This window comes from Anomaloglossus baeobatrachus, chromosome 7 (assembly GCF_048569485.1).
Source record: "Anomaloglossus baeobatrachus isolate aAnoBae1 chromosome 7, aAnoBae1.hap1, whole genome shotgun sequence".
NCBI classification, from domain to species: domain Eukaryota; kingdom Metazoa; phylum Chordata; class Amphibia; order Anura; family Aromobatidae; genus Anomaloglossus; species Anomaloglossus baeobatrachus.
Genome location: NC_134359.1, coordinates 8291537 through 8307267, shown reverse-complemented (window position 1 = coordinate 8307267; position 15731 = coordinate 8291537). Strand labels below are relative to the sequence as shown.

The 15731-nt window shown below is 43.4% G+C and overlaps 1 protein-coding gene across 2 annotated transcripts in view; it reads right to left on the bottom strand.

Moving 5' to 3' along the window:
* Positions 1-15731, bottom strand: part of SEMA5B (semaphorin 5B) — a 359347-nt gene that overhangs the window by 148926 nt on the left and 194690 nt on the right. The gene's annotated exons all lie outside the window — the stretch shown is intronic.

The window sequence follows — 15731 nt, the reverse complement described above, 5'->3', positions numbered from 1 at the left end:
ATAATACTGCACCTATGTACAAGAATATAACTACTATAATACTGCCCGCTATGTACAAGAATATAACTACTATAATACTGCCCCCCTAAGTACAAGAATATAACTACTATAATACTGCCCCTATGTACAAGAATATAACTACTATAATACTGACCCTATATACAAGAATATAACTACTATAAAACTGCTCCTATATACAAGAATATAACTCCTATAATACTGCCCCCTATGTACAAGAATATAACTACTATAATACTGCTCCTATATACAAGAATATAACTACTATAATACTGCCCCCTATGTACAAGAATATAACTACTATAATACTGCTCCTATGTACAAGAATATAACTACTATAATACTGCCCCCTATGTACAAGAATATAACTACTATAATACTGCTCCTATGTACAAGAATATAACTACTATAATACTGCCCCCTATATACAAGAAGATAACTACTATAATACTGCCCCCTATATACAAGAATATAACTACTATAATACTGCTCCTATGTACAAGAATATAACTACTATAATACTGCCACTATATACAAGAATATAACTACTATAATACTGCACCTATGTACAAGAATATAACTACTATAATACTGCCCGCTATGTACAAGAATATAACTACTATAATACTGCCCCCCTAAGTACAAGAATATAACTACTATAATACTGCCCCTATGTACAAGAATATAACTACTATAATACTGCCCGCTATGTACAAGAATATAACTGCTATAATACTGCCCCTATATACAAGAATATAACTACTATAATACTGACCCTATATACAAGAATATAACTACTATAAAACTGCTCCTATATACAAGAATATAACTCCTATAATACTGCCCCCTATGTACAAGAATATATCTACTATAATACTGCTCCTATGTACAAGAATATATCTACTATAATACTGCTCCTATGTACAAGAATATATCTACTATAATACTGCTCCCTATGCACAAGAATATAACTACTATAATACTGCACCTATGTACAAGAATATAACTACTACAATACTGCCCCTATGTACAAGAATATAATTACTATAATACTGCCCCCTATGTACAAGAATATAACTATTATAATACTGCCACTATATACAAGAATATAACTACTATAATACTGCACCTATGTACAAGAATATAACTACTATAATACTGCCCGCTATGTACAAGAATATAACTACTATAATACTGCCCCTATGTACAAGAATATATCTACTATAATACTGCTCCTATGTACAAGAATATATCTACTATAATACTGCTCCCTATGCACAAGAATATAACTACTATAATACTGCACCTATGTACAAGAATATAACTACTACAATACTGCCCCTATGTACAAGAATATAATTACTATAATACTGCCCCCTATGTACAAGAATATAACTATTATAATACTGCCACTATATACAAGAATATAACTACTATAATACTGCACCTATGTACAAGAATATAACTACTATAATACTGCCCGCTATGTACAAGAATATAACTACTATAATACTGCCCCTATGTACAAGAATATAACTACTATAATACTGCCCCTACGTACAAGAATATAACTACTATAATACTGCTCCTATGTACAAGAATATAACTACTATAATACTCTACCTATGTACAAGAATATAACTACTACAATACTGCCCCCTATGTACAAGAATATAACTACTATAATACTGCCCGCTATGTACAAGAATATAACTACTATAATACTGCCCCCTATGTACAAGAATATAACTACTAAAATACTGCCCGCTATGTACAAGAATATAACTACTATAATACTGCCACTATATACAAGAATATAACTACTATAATACTGCACCTATGTACAAGAATATAACTACTATAATACAGCCCGCTATGTACAAGAATATAACTACTATAATACTGCCCCCCTAAGTACAAGAATATAACTATTATAATACTGCCCCTATATACAAGAATATAACTACTATAATACTGCCCCTATGTACAAGAATATAACTACTATAATACTGCCCGCTATGTACAAGAATATAACTGCTATAATACTGCCCCTATATACAAGAATATAACTACTATAATACTGACCCTATATATAAGAATATAACTACTATAATACTGCTCCTATATACAAGAATATAACTCCTATAATACTGCCCCCTATGTACAAGAATATAACTACTATAATACTGACCCCTATGTACAAGAATATAACTACTATAATACTGCTCCTATGTACAAGAATATAACTCCTATAATACTGCCCCCTATGTACAAGAATATAACTACTATAATACTGCCCCCTATATACAAGAATATAACTACTATAATACTGCTCCTATATGCAAGAATATAACTACTATAATACTGCTCCTATATGCAAGAATATAACTACTATAATACTGCCCCTATATACAAGAATAGAACTACTATAATACTGCCCCCTATATACAAGAATATAACTACTATAATACTGCCCTCTATATACAAGAATATAACTACTATAATACTGCTCCTATATGCAAGAATATAACTACTATAATACTGCTCCTATGTACAAGAATATAACTACTATAATACTGCCCCTATGTACAAGAATATAACTACTATAATACTGCCTCCTATATACAATAATATAACTACTATAATACTGCCCCCTATATACAAGAATATAACTACTATAATACTGTCCCCTATGTACAAGAATATAACTACTATAATACTGCTCCTATATACAAGAATATAACTACTATAATAATGCCCCCTATGTACAAGAATATAACTACTATAATACTGCCCCTATGTACAAGAATATAACTACTATAATACTGCCTCCTATATACAATAATATAACTACTATAATACTGCCCCTATGTACAAGAATATAACTACTATAATACTGTCCCCTATGTACAAGAATATAACTACTATAATACTGCTCCTATATACAAGAATATAACTACTATAATACTGCCCCCTATGTACAAGAATATAACTACTATAATACTGCTCCTATGTACAAGAATATAACTACTATAATACTGCCCCCTATGTACAAGAATATAACTACTATAATACTGCTCCTATGTACAAGAATATAACTACTATAATACTGCCCCCTATATACAAGAAGATAACTACTATAATACTGCCCCCTATATACAAGAATATAACTACTATAATACTGCTCCTATGTACAAGAATATAACTACTATAATACTGCCACTATATACAAGAATATAACTACTATAATACTGCACCTATGTACAAGAATATAACTACTATAATACTGCCCGCTATGTACAAGAATATAACTACTATAATACTGCCCCCCTAAGTACAAGAATATAACTACTATAATACTGCCCCTATGTACAAGAATATAACTACTATAATACTGCCCGCTATGTACAAGAATATAACTGCTATAATACTGCCCCTATATTCAAGAATATAACTACTATAATACTGACCCTATATACAAGAATATAACTACTATAAAACTGCTCCTATATACAAGAATATAACTCCTATAATACTGCCCCCTATGTACAAGAATATAACTACTATAATACTGACCCCTATGTACAAGAATATAACTACTATAATACTGCTCCTATGTACAAGAATATAACTCCTATAATACTGCCCCCTATGTACAAGAATATAACTACTATAATACTGCCCCCTATATACAAGAATATAACTACTATAATACTGCTCCTATATGCAAGAATATAACTACTATAATACTGCTCCTATATGCAAGAATATAACTACTATAATACTGCCCCTATATACAAGAATAGAACTACTATAATACTGCCCCCTATATACAAGAATATAACTACTATAATACTGCCCTCTATATACAAGAATATAACTACTATAATACTGCTCCTATATGCAAGAATATAACTACTATAATACTGCTCCTATGTACAAGAATATAACTACTATAATACGGCTCCTATGTACAAGAATATAACTACTATAATACTGCTCCTATATGCAAGAATATAACTACTATAATACTGCCCCTATGTACAAGAATATAACTACTATAATACTGCCTCCTATATACAATAATATAACTACTATAATACTGCCCCTATGTACAAGAATATAACTACTATAATACTGTCCCCTATGTACAAGAATATAACTACTATAATACTGCTCCTATATACAAGAATATAACTACTATAATACTGCCCCCTATGTACAAGAATATAACTACTATAATACTGCTCCTATGTACAAGAATATAACTACTATAATACTGCCCCTATGTACAAGAATATAACTATTATAATACTGCTCCTATGTACAAGAATATATCTACTATAATACTGCTCCTATGTACAAGAATATATCTACTATAATACTGCTCCTATGTACAAGAATATATCTACTATAATACTGCTCCCTATGCACAAGAATATAACTACTATAATACTGCGCCCTATGTACAAGAATATAACTACTATAATACTGCTCCCTATATACAAGAATATAACTACTATAATACTGCTCCCTATATACAAGAATATAACTACTATAATACTGCCCCTATATACAATAATATAACTACTATAATACTGCCCCCTATATACAAGAATATAACTACTATAATACTGCCCCTATGTACAGGAATATAACTAATATAATACTGCCCCTATATACAAGAATATAACTACTATAATACTGCTCCTATGTACAAGAATATAACTACTATAATACTGCTCCCTATATACAAGAATATAACTACTATAATAATGCCCCTATATACAACAATATAACTACTATAATACTGCCCCCTATGTACAAGAATATAACTACTATAATACTGCCCCCTATGTACAAGAATATAACTACTATAATACTGCGCCCTATGTACAAGAATATAACTACTATAATACTGCTCCCTATATACAAGAATATAACTACTATAATACTGCTCCCTATATACAAGAATATAACTACTATAATACTGCCCCTATATACAATAATATAACTACTATAATACTGCCCCCTATATACAAGAATATAACTACTATAATACTGCCCCTATGTACAGGAATATAACTAATATAATACTGCCCCTATATACAAGAATATAACTACTATAATACTGCCCCTATTGCCAGGAATATAACTACTATAATACTGCCCCTATGTACAAGAATATAACTACTATAATACTGCTCCCTATATACAAGAATATAACTACTATAATACTGCCCCTATGTACAGCAATATAACTACTATAATACTGCCCCTATGTACAAGAATATAACTACTATAATACTGCTCCCTATATACAAGAATATAACTACTATAATACTGCTCCTATATGCAAGAATATAACTACTATAATACTGCTCCTATATGCAAGAATATAACTACTATAATACTGCCCCTATATACAAGAATAGAACTACTATAATACTGCCCCCTATATACAAGAATATAACTACTATAATACTGCCCCCTATATACAAGAATATAACTACTATAATACTGCTCCTATATGCAAGAATATAACTACTATAATACTGCTCCTATGTACAAGAATATAACTACTATAATACTGCCCCTATGTACAAGAATATAACTACTATAATACGGCTCCTATGTACAAGAATATAACTACTATAATACTGCTCCTATATGCAAGAATATAACTACTATAATACTGCCCCTATGTACAAGAATATAACTACTATAATACTGCCTCCTATATACAATAATATAACTACTATAATACTGCCCCTATGTACAAGAATATAACTAGTATAATACTGCCCCCTATGTACAAGAATATAACTACTATAATACTGCTCCTATGTACAAGAATATAACTACTATAATACTGCCCCCTATATACAAGAATATAACTACTATAATACTGCTCCTATGTACAAGAATATAACTACTATAATACTGCTCCCTATATACAAGAATATAACTACTATAATACTGCTCCTATATACAAGAATATAACTACTATAATACTGCCCCCTATATACAAGAATATATCTACTATAATACTGCCCCCTATATACAAGAATATAACTACTATAATACTGCTCCTATATACAAGAATATAACTGCTATAATACTGCCCCCTATGTACAAGAATATAACTACTGTAATACTGCCTTCTATGTACAAGAATATAACTACTATAATACTGTTCCTATATACAAGAATATAACTACTATAATACTGCCCCCTATATACAAGAATATAACTACTATAATACTGCCCCCTATGTACAAGAATATAACTACTATAATACTGCTCCTATGTACAAGAATATAACTACTATAATACTGCCCCCTATATACAAGAAGATAACTACTATAATACTGCCCCTATGTACAAGAATATAACTACTATAATACTGCCCCCTATGTACAAGAATATAACTACTATAATACTGCTCCTATGTACAAGAATATAACTACTATAATACTGCCCCCTATATACAAGAATATAACTACTATAATACTGCTCCTATGTACAAGAATATAACTACTATAATACTGCTCCCTATATACAAGAATATAACTACTATAATACTGCTCCTATATACAAGAATATAACTACTATAATACTGCCCCCTATATACAAGAATATATCTACTATAATACTGCCCCCTATATACAAGAATATAACTGCTATAATACTGCCCCCTATGTACAAGAATATAACTACTATAATACTGCCTTCTATGTACAAGAATATAACTACTATAATACTGTTCCTATATACAAGAATATAACTACTATAATACTGCCCCCTATATACAAGAATATAACTACTATAATACTGCCCCCTATGTACAAGAATATAACTACTATAATACTGCTCCTATGTACAAGAATATAACTACTATAATACTGCCCCCTATATACAAGAAGATAACTACTATAATACTGCCCCTATATACAAGAATATATCTACTATAATACTGCCCCCTATACACAAGAATATAACTGCTATAATTCTGCCCCCTATGTACAAGAATATAACTACTATAATACTGCTCCTATGTACAAGAATATATCTACTATAATACTGCCCCTATATACAAGAATATAACTACTATAATACTGCCCCTATATACAAGAATATAACTACTATAATACTGCCCCCTATGTACAAGAATATAACTACTATAATACTGCCCCCTATATACAAGAATATAACTACTATAATACTGCCCCCTATGTACAAGAATATAACTACTATAATACTGCTCCTATGTACAAGAATATAACTACTATAATACTGCCCCCTATGTACAAGAATATAACTACTATAATACTGCCCCCTATGTACAAGAATATAACTACTATAATACTGCTCCTATGTACAAGAATATATCTACTATAATACTGCCCCTATGTACAAGAATATAACTACTATAATACTGCCCCTATATACAAGAATATAACTACTATAATACTGCCCCCTATGTACAAGAATATAACTACTATAATACTGCCCCCTATATACAAGAATATAACTACTATAATACTGCCCCCTATGTACAAGAATATAACTACTATAATACTGCCCCCTATATACAAGAATATAACTACTATAATACTGCCCCCTATATACAAGAATATAACTACTATAATACTGCCCCTATATACAAGAATATAACTACTATAATACTGCCCCTATATACAAGAATATAACTACTATAATACTGCCCCCTATGTACAAGAATATAACTACTATAATACTGCCCCCTATATACAAGAATATAACTACTATAATACTGCCCCCTATATACAAGAATATAACTACTATAATACTGCCCCCTATATACAAGAATATAACTACTATAATACTGCCCCCTATATACAAGAATATAACTACTATAATACTGCCCCCTATATACAAGAATATAACTGCTATAATACTGCCCCCTATATACAAGAATATAACTACTATACTACTGCCCCCTATATACAAGAATATAACTACTATACTACTGCCCCCTATATACAAGAATATAACTGCTATACTACTGCCCCCTATATACAAGAATATAACTGCTATAATACTGCCCCCTATATACAAGAATATAACTACTATAATACTGCCCCCTATATACAAGAATATAACTGCTATAATACTGCCCCCTATATACAAGAATATAACTGCTATACTACTGCCCCCTATATACAAGAATATAACTACTATAATACTGCCCCCTATATACAAGAATATAACTACTATAATACTGCCCCCTATATACAAGAATATAACTGCTATAATACTGCCCCCTATATACAAGAATATAACTACTATACTACTGCCCCCTATATACAAGAATATAACTACTATACTACTGCCCCCTATATACAAGAATATAACTGCTATACTACTGCCCCCTATATACAAGAATATAACTGCTATAATACTGCCCCCTATATACAAGAATATAACTGCTATAATACTGCCCCCTATATACAAGAATATAACTACTATACTACTGCCCCCTATATACAAGAATATAACTACTATACTACTGCCCCCTATATACAAGAATATAACTGCTATACTACTGCCCCTATGTACAGGATATTGTGTATATAATGCTGACTGTGTTTCATGGGCCTATCTGTCCTTATACTGGTCCCCAGTGCAGGGGTAACCGGGGCCTGATAGATATATATATATCTATCTATCTATGAGCCTTTCCTCCCAGTCAGGTCGCTCTGTTGCCCGTGGTAACCACAGTGCAGTTTTCAGCAGGGACGCTGCTGAGGTAAAGTGAAAGCTGCGCTCTGATTGGCTGCTGCGAGTCTTCACCAATAATCTGTTTTATAGAGAGGTTTTAGCACAATAAAATGCAGACACCGGGCGTAGAACAGCTCAATAGCGAGTAAGTACTAGCATAGTGCCGCTATATGGCAACAGTGGGTATACAGATATAGGGGCTAGTTCTCAGTATTGCACAGACATATAGGGCAGCTGGGCTCTGGGCATGGGACATTGTATGTGGCCTTGTCCTTCCTGGTCTGTCTCTTCTGTATGGATGGTCTGTGGCTCCGTCATTCCCGGGCTGTGTCTTCTGTATGGATGATCCGTGGCTCCGTTCTTCCGGTCTGTGTCTTCTGTATGGATGGTCCGTGGCTCCGTCATTCCCGGTCCGTGTCTTCTGTATGGATGATCCGTGGCTCCGTCATTCCCGGGCTGTTTCTTCTGTATGGATGATCCGTGGCTCCGTCATTCCCGGTCCGTGTCTTCTGTATGGATGATCCGTGGCTCCGTTCTTCCGGTCTGTGTCTTCTGTATGGATGATCCGTGGCTCCGTTCTTCCGGTCTGTGTCTTCTGTATGGATGATCCGTGGCTCCGTTCTTCCGGTCTGTGTCTTCTGTATGGATGGTCTGTGGATCCGTCATTCCCGGTCTGTGTCTTCTGTATGGATGGTCTGTGGATCCGTCATTCCCGGGCTGTGTCTTCTGTATGGATGGTCTGTGTCTCCGTCATTCCCGGGCTGTGTCTTCTGTATGGATGGTCTGTGGCTCCGTCATTCCCGGTCTGTCTCTTCTTTATGGATGGTCTGTGGCTCCATCATTCCCGGGCTGTGTCTTCTGTACGGATGGTCCGTGGCTCCGTCATTCCCGGGCTGTGTCTTCTGTATGGATGGTCCGTGGCTCCGTCATTCCCGGGCTGTTTCTTCTGTATGGATGGTCCGTGGCTCCGTCATTCCCGGGCTGTGTCTTCTGTATGGATGGTCCGTGGCTCCGTCATTCCCGGGCTGTTTCTTCTGTATGGATGGTCCGTGGCTCCGTCATTCCCGGGCTGTTTCTTCTGTATGGATGGTCCGTGGCTCCGTCATTCCCGGGCTGTTTCTTCTGTATGGATGGTCTGTGGCTCCGTCATTCCCGGTCTGTCTCTTCTTTATGGATGGTCTGTGGCTCCGTCATTCCCGGGCTGTGTCTTCTGTATGGATGGTCCGTGTCTCTTCTGTATGAATGATCTGATCTGTGGCTCCGTCCTTCCTTCCGGTCCGTGTCTTCTGTATGGATGGTCCGTGGCTCCGTCACACCGGTCTGTCTCTTCTTTATGGATGGTCTGTGGCTCCGTCATTCCCGGGCTGTGTCTTCTGTATGGATGGTCTGTGGCTCCGTCATTCCCGGTCTGTCTCTTCTTTATGGATGGTCTGTGGCTCCGTCATTCCCGGGCTGTGTCTTCTGTATGGATGGTCCGTGTCTCCTTCATTCCCGGGCTGTGTTTTCTGTATGGATGGTCCGTGGCTCCGTCATTCCCGGGCTGTGTCTTCTGTATGGATGGTCCGTGGCTCCGTCATTCCCGGGCTGTTTCTTCTGTATGGATGGTCCGTGGCTCCGTCATTCCCGGGCTGTCTCTTCTGTATGGATGGTCTGTGGCTCCGTCATTCCCGGGCTGTGTCTTCTGTATGAATGGTCTGTGCCTCCATCATTCCCGGTCTGTCTCTTCTGTATGGATGGTCTGTGGCTCCGTCATTCCCGGGCTGTTTCGTCTGTATGGATGGTCCGTGGCTCCGTCATTCCCGGTCTGTGTCTTCTGTATGGATGGTCTGTGGCTCCGTCATTCCCGGTCTGTCTCTTCTGTATGGATGGTCTGTGGCTCCGTCACTCCGGTCTGTCTCTTCTGTATGAATGATCCGTGCCTCCGTCCTTCCGGTCCGTGTCTTCTGTATGGATATACTATATACTGCATACAGCTGAGGGTTTGCTGCACAGTCCTCCTCTCTGCTTACATGTCTGGCTGCTGCTCTGGGAATATCTACGGGCTTCATGGCAGGAGCTGCGGGGTCAGCAAGAGCTGGAAATAAAGTGAAGCCCCCGGGACCTCGCGCTGCATATCTGGGATCAAACTGCAACAAACTGCTGGAATACCCTCATTTCTGCAGCATGAGAGCAGCTCCGGCGCCGGGGCCCACACTGCTGGAATCCCCTCATTTCTGTAGCATGTGAGCGGCTCCTGCGCCGGGGCCCACACTGCTGGAATCCCCTAATTTCTGCAGCATGTGAGCGGCTCCAGCGCCGGGGCCCACACTGCTGGAATCCCCTAATTTCTGCAGCATGTGAGCGGCTCCAGCGCCGGGGCCCGCACTGCTGGAATCCCTTCATTTCTGCAGCATGTGAGCGGCTCCTGCGCCGGGGCCCACACTGCTGGAATCCCCTCATTTCTGCAGCATGTGAGCGGCTCTAGCGCCGGGGCCCACACTGCTGGAATCCCCTCATTTCTGCACCATGTGAGCGGCTCCAGCGCCGGGGCCCACACTGCTGGAATCACCTCATTTCTGCAGCACGTGAGCGGCTCCAGTGCCAGGGCCCACACTGCTGGAATCCCCTCATTTCTGCAGCATGTGAGCGGCTCCTGCGCCGGATCCCCTCATTTCTGCAGCATGTGAGCGGCTCCTGCGCCGGGGCCCACACTGCTGGAATCTTCTCATTTCTGCAGCATGTGAGCGGCTCCTGCGCCGGGGCCCACACTGCTGGAATCCCCTTATTTCTGCAGCATGTGAGCGGCTCCTGCAACGGGGCCCACACTGCTGGAATCCCCTCATTTCTGTTTGTGGGCGGCTCCAGCGCTGGGGCCCACACTGCTGGAATCCCCTCATTTCTGCAGCATGTGAGCGGCTCCAGCGTCGGGGCCCACACTGCTGGAATCCCCTCATTTCTGCAGCATGTGAGCGGCTCCAGCGCCGTGGCCCAGACTGCTGGAATCCCCTCATTTCTGCAGCATGTGAGCGGCTCCAGCGCCGGGGCCCACACTGCTGGAATCACCTCATTTCTGCAGCATGTGAGCGGCTCCTGCGTCGGGGCCCACACTGCTGGAATCCCCTAATTTCTGCAGCATGTGAGCGTCTCCAGCGCTGGGGCCCACACTGCTGGAATCCCCTCATTTCTGCAGCATGTGAGCGGCTCCTGCGCCGGGGCCCACACTGCTGGAATCCCCTCATTTCTGCAGCATGTGAGCGGCTCCTGCGCCGGGGCCCACACTGCTGTAATCACCTCATTTCTGCAGCACGTGAGCGGCTCCAGTGCCAGGGCCCACACTGCTGGAATCGCCTCATTTCTGTAGCATGTGAGCGGCTCCAGCGCCAACACTGCTGGAATCTCCTCATTTCTGCAGCATGTGAGCGGCTCCTGCGCCGGGGCCCACACTGCTGGAATCACCTCATTTCTGCAGCATGTGAGCAGCTCCTGCGCCGGGGCCCACACTGCTGGAATCCCCTCATTTCTGCAGCATGTGAGCGGCTCTAGCGCCGGGGCCCACACTGCTGGAATCCCCTCATTTCTGCACCATGTGAGCGGCTCCAGCGCCGGGGCCCACACTGCTGGAATCACCTCATTTCTGCAGCACGTGAGCGGCTCCAGTGCCAGGGCCCACACTGCTGGAATCCCCTCATTTCTGCAGCATGTGAGCGGCTCCTGCGCCGGATCCCCTCATTTCTGCAGCATGTGAGCGGCTCCTGCGCCGGGGCCCACACTGCTGGAATCCCCTTATTTCTGCAGCATGTGAGCGGCTCCTGCAACGGGGCCCACACTGCTGGAATCCCCTCATTTCTGTTTGTGGGCGGCTCCAGCGCTGGGGCCCACACTGCTGGAATCCCCTCATTTCTGCAGCATGTGAGCGGCTCCAGCGTCGGGGCCCACACTGCTGGAATCCCCTCATTTCTGCAGCATGTGAGCGGCTCCAGCGCCGTGGCCCAGACTGCTGGAATCCCCTCATTTCTGCAGCATGTGAGCGGCTCCAGCGCCGGGGCCCACACTGCTGGAATCACCTCATTTCTGCAGCATGTGAGCGGCTCCTGCGTCGGGGCCCACACTGCTGGAATCCCCTAATTTCTGCAGCATGTGAGCGTCTCCAGCGCTGGGGCCCACACTGCTGGAATCCCCTCATTTCTGCAGCATGTGAGCGGCTCCTGCGCCGGGGCCCACACTGCTGGAATCCCCTCATTTCTGCAGCATGTGAGCGGCTCCAGCGCTGGGGCCCACACTGCTGTAATCACCTCATTTCTGCAGCATGTGAGCGGCTCCTGCGCCGGGGCCCACACTGCTGTAATCACCTCATTTCTGCAGCACGTGAGCGGCTCCAGTGCCAGGGCCCACACTGCTGGAATCGCCTCATTTCTGTAGCATGTGAGCGGCTCCAGCGCCAACACTGCTGGAATCTCCTCATTTCTGCAGCATGTGAGCGGCTCCTGCGCCGGGGCCCACACTGCTGGAATCACCTCATTTCTGCAGCATGTGAGCAGCTCCTGCGCCGGGGCCCACACTGCTGGAATCCCCTCATTTCTGCAGCATGTGAGCGGCTCCTGCGCTGGGGCCCACACTGCTGGAATCTCCTCATTTCTGCAGCATGTGAGTGGCTCCAGCGCTGGGGCCCACACTGCTGGAATCCCCTCATTTCTGCAGCATGTGAGCGGCTCCAGCGCTGGGGCCCACACTGCTGGAATCCCCTCATTTCTGCAGCATGTGAGCGGCTCCAGCGCCGGGGCCCGCACTGCTGGAATCCCCTCATTTCTGCAGCATGTGAGCGGCTCCTGCGCCGGGGCCCACACTGCTGGAATCTCCTCATTTCTGCAGCATGTGAGTGGCTCCAGCGCTGGGGCCCACACTGCTGGAATCCCCTCATTTCTGCAGCATGTGAGCGGCTCCAGCGCTGGGGCCCGCACTGCTGGAATCCCCTCATTTCTGCAGCATGTGAGCGGCTCCAGCGCCGGGGCCCGCACTGCTGGAATCACCTCATTTCTGCAGCATGTGAGCGACTCCTGCGTCGGGGCCCACACTGCTGAAATCCCCTCATTTCTGCAGCATGTGAGCGGCTCCTGCGTCGGGGCCCACACTGCTGGAATCCCGTCATTTCTGCAGCATATGAGCAGCTCCTGCGTCGGGGCCCGCACTGCTGGAATCCCCTCATTTCTGCAGCATGTGAGCGGCTCCAGCGCCGTGGCCCACACTGCTGGAATCCCCTCATTTCTGCAGCCGTTTTTGTGACATTTTGGCTTTTGTGAATCATTTCAAAGGCTCCAGCAACAAAAGCACCAGTCCATTTATTGCAGCGCTCCCAGTATCTGCGGGGCACAGGGGACTGGCAGCGGATTTATGAGGCCGCCGTGCCGTCCCTTAATCTTCCTGGGCCAATTAGCATTAGCATATTATAATCCAGCGCTGGGGCCCACACTGCTGGAATCCCCTCATTTCTGCAGCATGTGAGCGGCTCCTGCGCCGGGGCCCACACTGCTGGAATCCCCCTCATTTCTGCAGCATGTGAGCGGCTCCTGCGCCGGGGCCCACACTGCTGGAATCCCCCTCATTTCTGTTTGTGGGCGGCTCCAGTGCCAGGGCCCACACTGCTGGAATCCCCTCATTTCTGCAGCATGTGAGCGGCTCCTGCGCCGGGGCCCACACTGCTGTAATCACCTCATTTCTGCAGCACGTGAGCGGCTCCAGTGCCAGGGCCCACACTGCTGGAATCCCCTCATTTCTGCAGCATGTGAGCGGCTCCTGCGCCGGGGCCCACACTGCTGGAATCTCCTCATTTCTGCAGCATGTGAGCGGCTCCTGCGCCGGGGCCCACACTGCTGGAATCCCCTCATTTCTGCAGCATGTGAGCGGCTCCTGCGCCGGCGCCCACACTGCTGGAATCTCCTCATTTCTGCAGCATGTGAGCGGCTCCTGCGCCGGGGCCCACACTGCTGGAATCCCCTCATTTCTGCAGCATGAGAGCAGCTCCAGCGCCGGGGCCCACACTGCTGGAATCGCCTCATTTCTGCAGCATGTGAGCAGCTCCTGCGCCGGGGCCCACACTGCTGGAATCGCCTCATTTCTGCAGCATGTGAGCGGCTCCAGTGCCAGGGCCCACACTGCTGGAATCGCCTCATTTCTGCAGCATGTGAGCGGCTCCTGCGCCGGGGCCCACACTGCTGTAATCACCTCATTTCTGCAGCATGTGAGCGGCTCCAGTGCCAGGGCCCACACTGCTGTAATCACCTCATTTCTGCAGCATGTGAGCGGCTCCTGCGCCGGGGCCCACACTGCTGTAATCACCTCATTTCTGCAGCATGTGAGCGGCTCCTGCGCCGGGGCCCACACTGCTGTAATCACCTCATTTCTGCAGCATGTGAGCGGCTCCTGCGCCGGGGCCCACACTGCTGGAATCCCCTCATTTCTGCAGCATGTGAGCGGCTCCTGCGCCGGGGCCCACACTGCTGGAATCCCCTAATTTCTGCAGCATGTGAGCGGCTCCAGTGCCAGGGCCCACACTGCTGGAATCGCCTCATTTCTGCAGCATGTGAGCGGCTCCTGCGCCGGGGCCCACACTGCTGGAATCCCCTAATTTCTGCAGCATGTGAGCGGCTCCAGTGCCAGGGCCCACACTGCTGGAATCGCCTCATTTCTGCAGCATGTGAGCGGCTCCTGCGCCGGGGCCCACACTGCTGGAATCCCCTCATTTCTGCAGCATGTGAGCGGCTCCTGCGCCGGGGCCCACACTGCTGGAATCACCTCATTTCTGCAGCATGTGAGCGGCTCCTGCGCCGGGGCCCACACTGCTGGAATCCCCTCATTTCTGCAGCATGTGAGCGGCTCCTGCGTTTTTGTGACATTTTGGCTTTTGTGAATCATTTCAAAGACTCCATCAACAAAAGCACCAGTCCATTTATTGCAGCGCTCCCAGTATCTGCGGG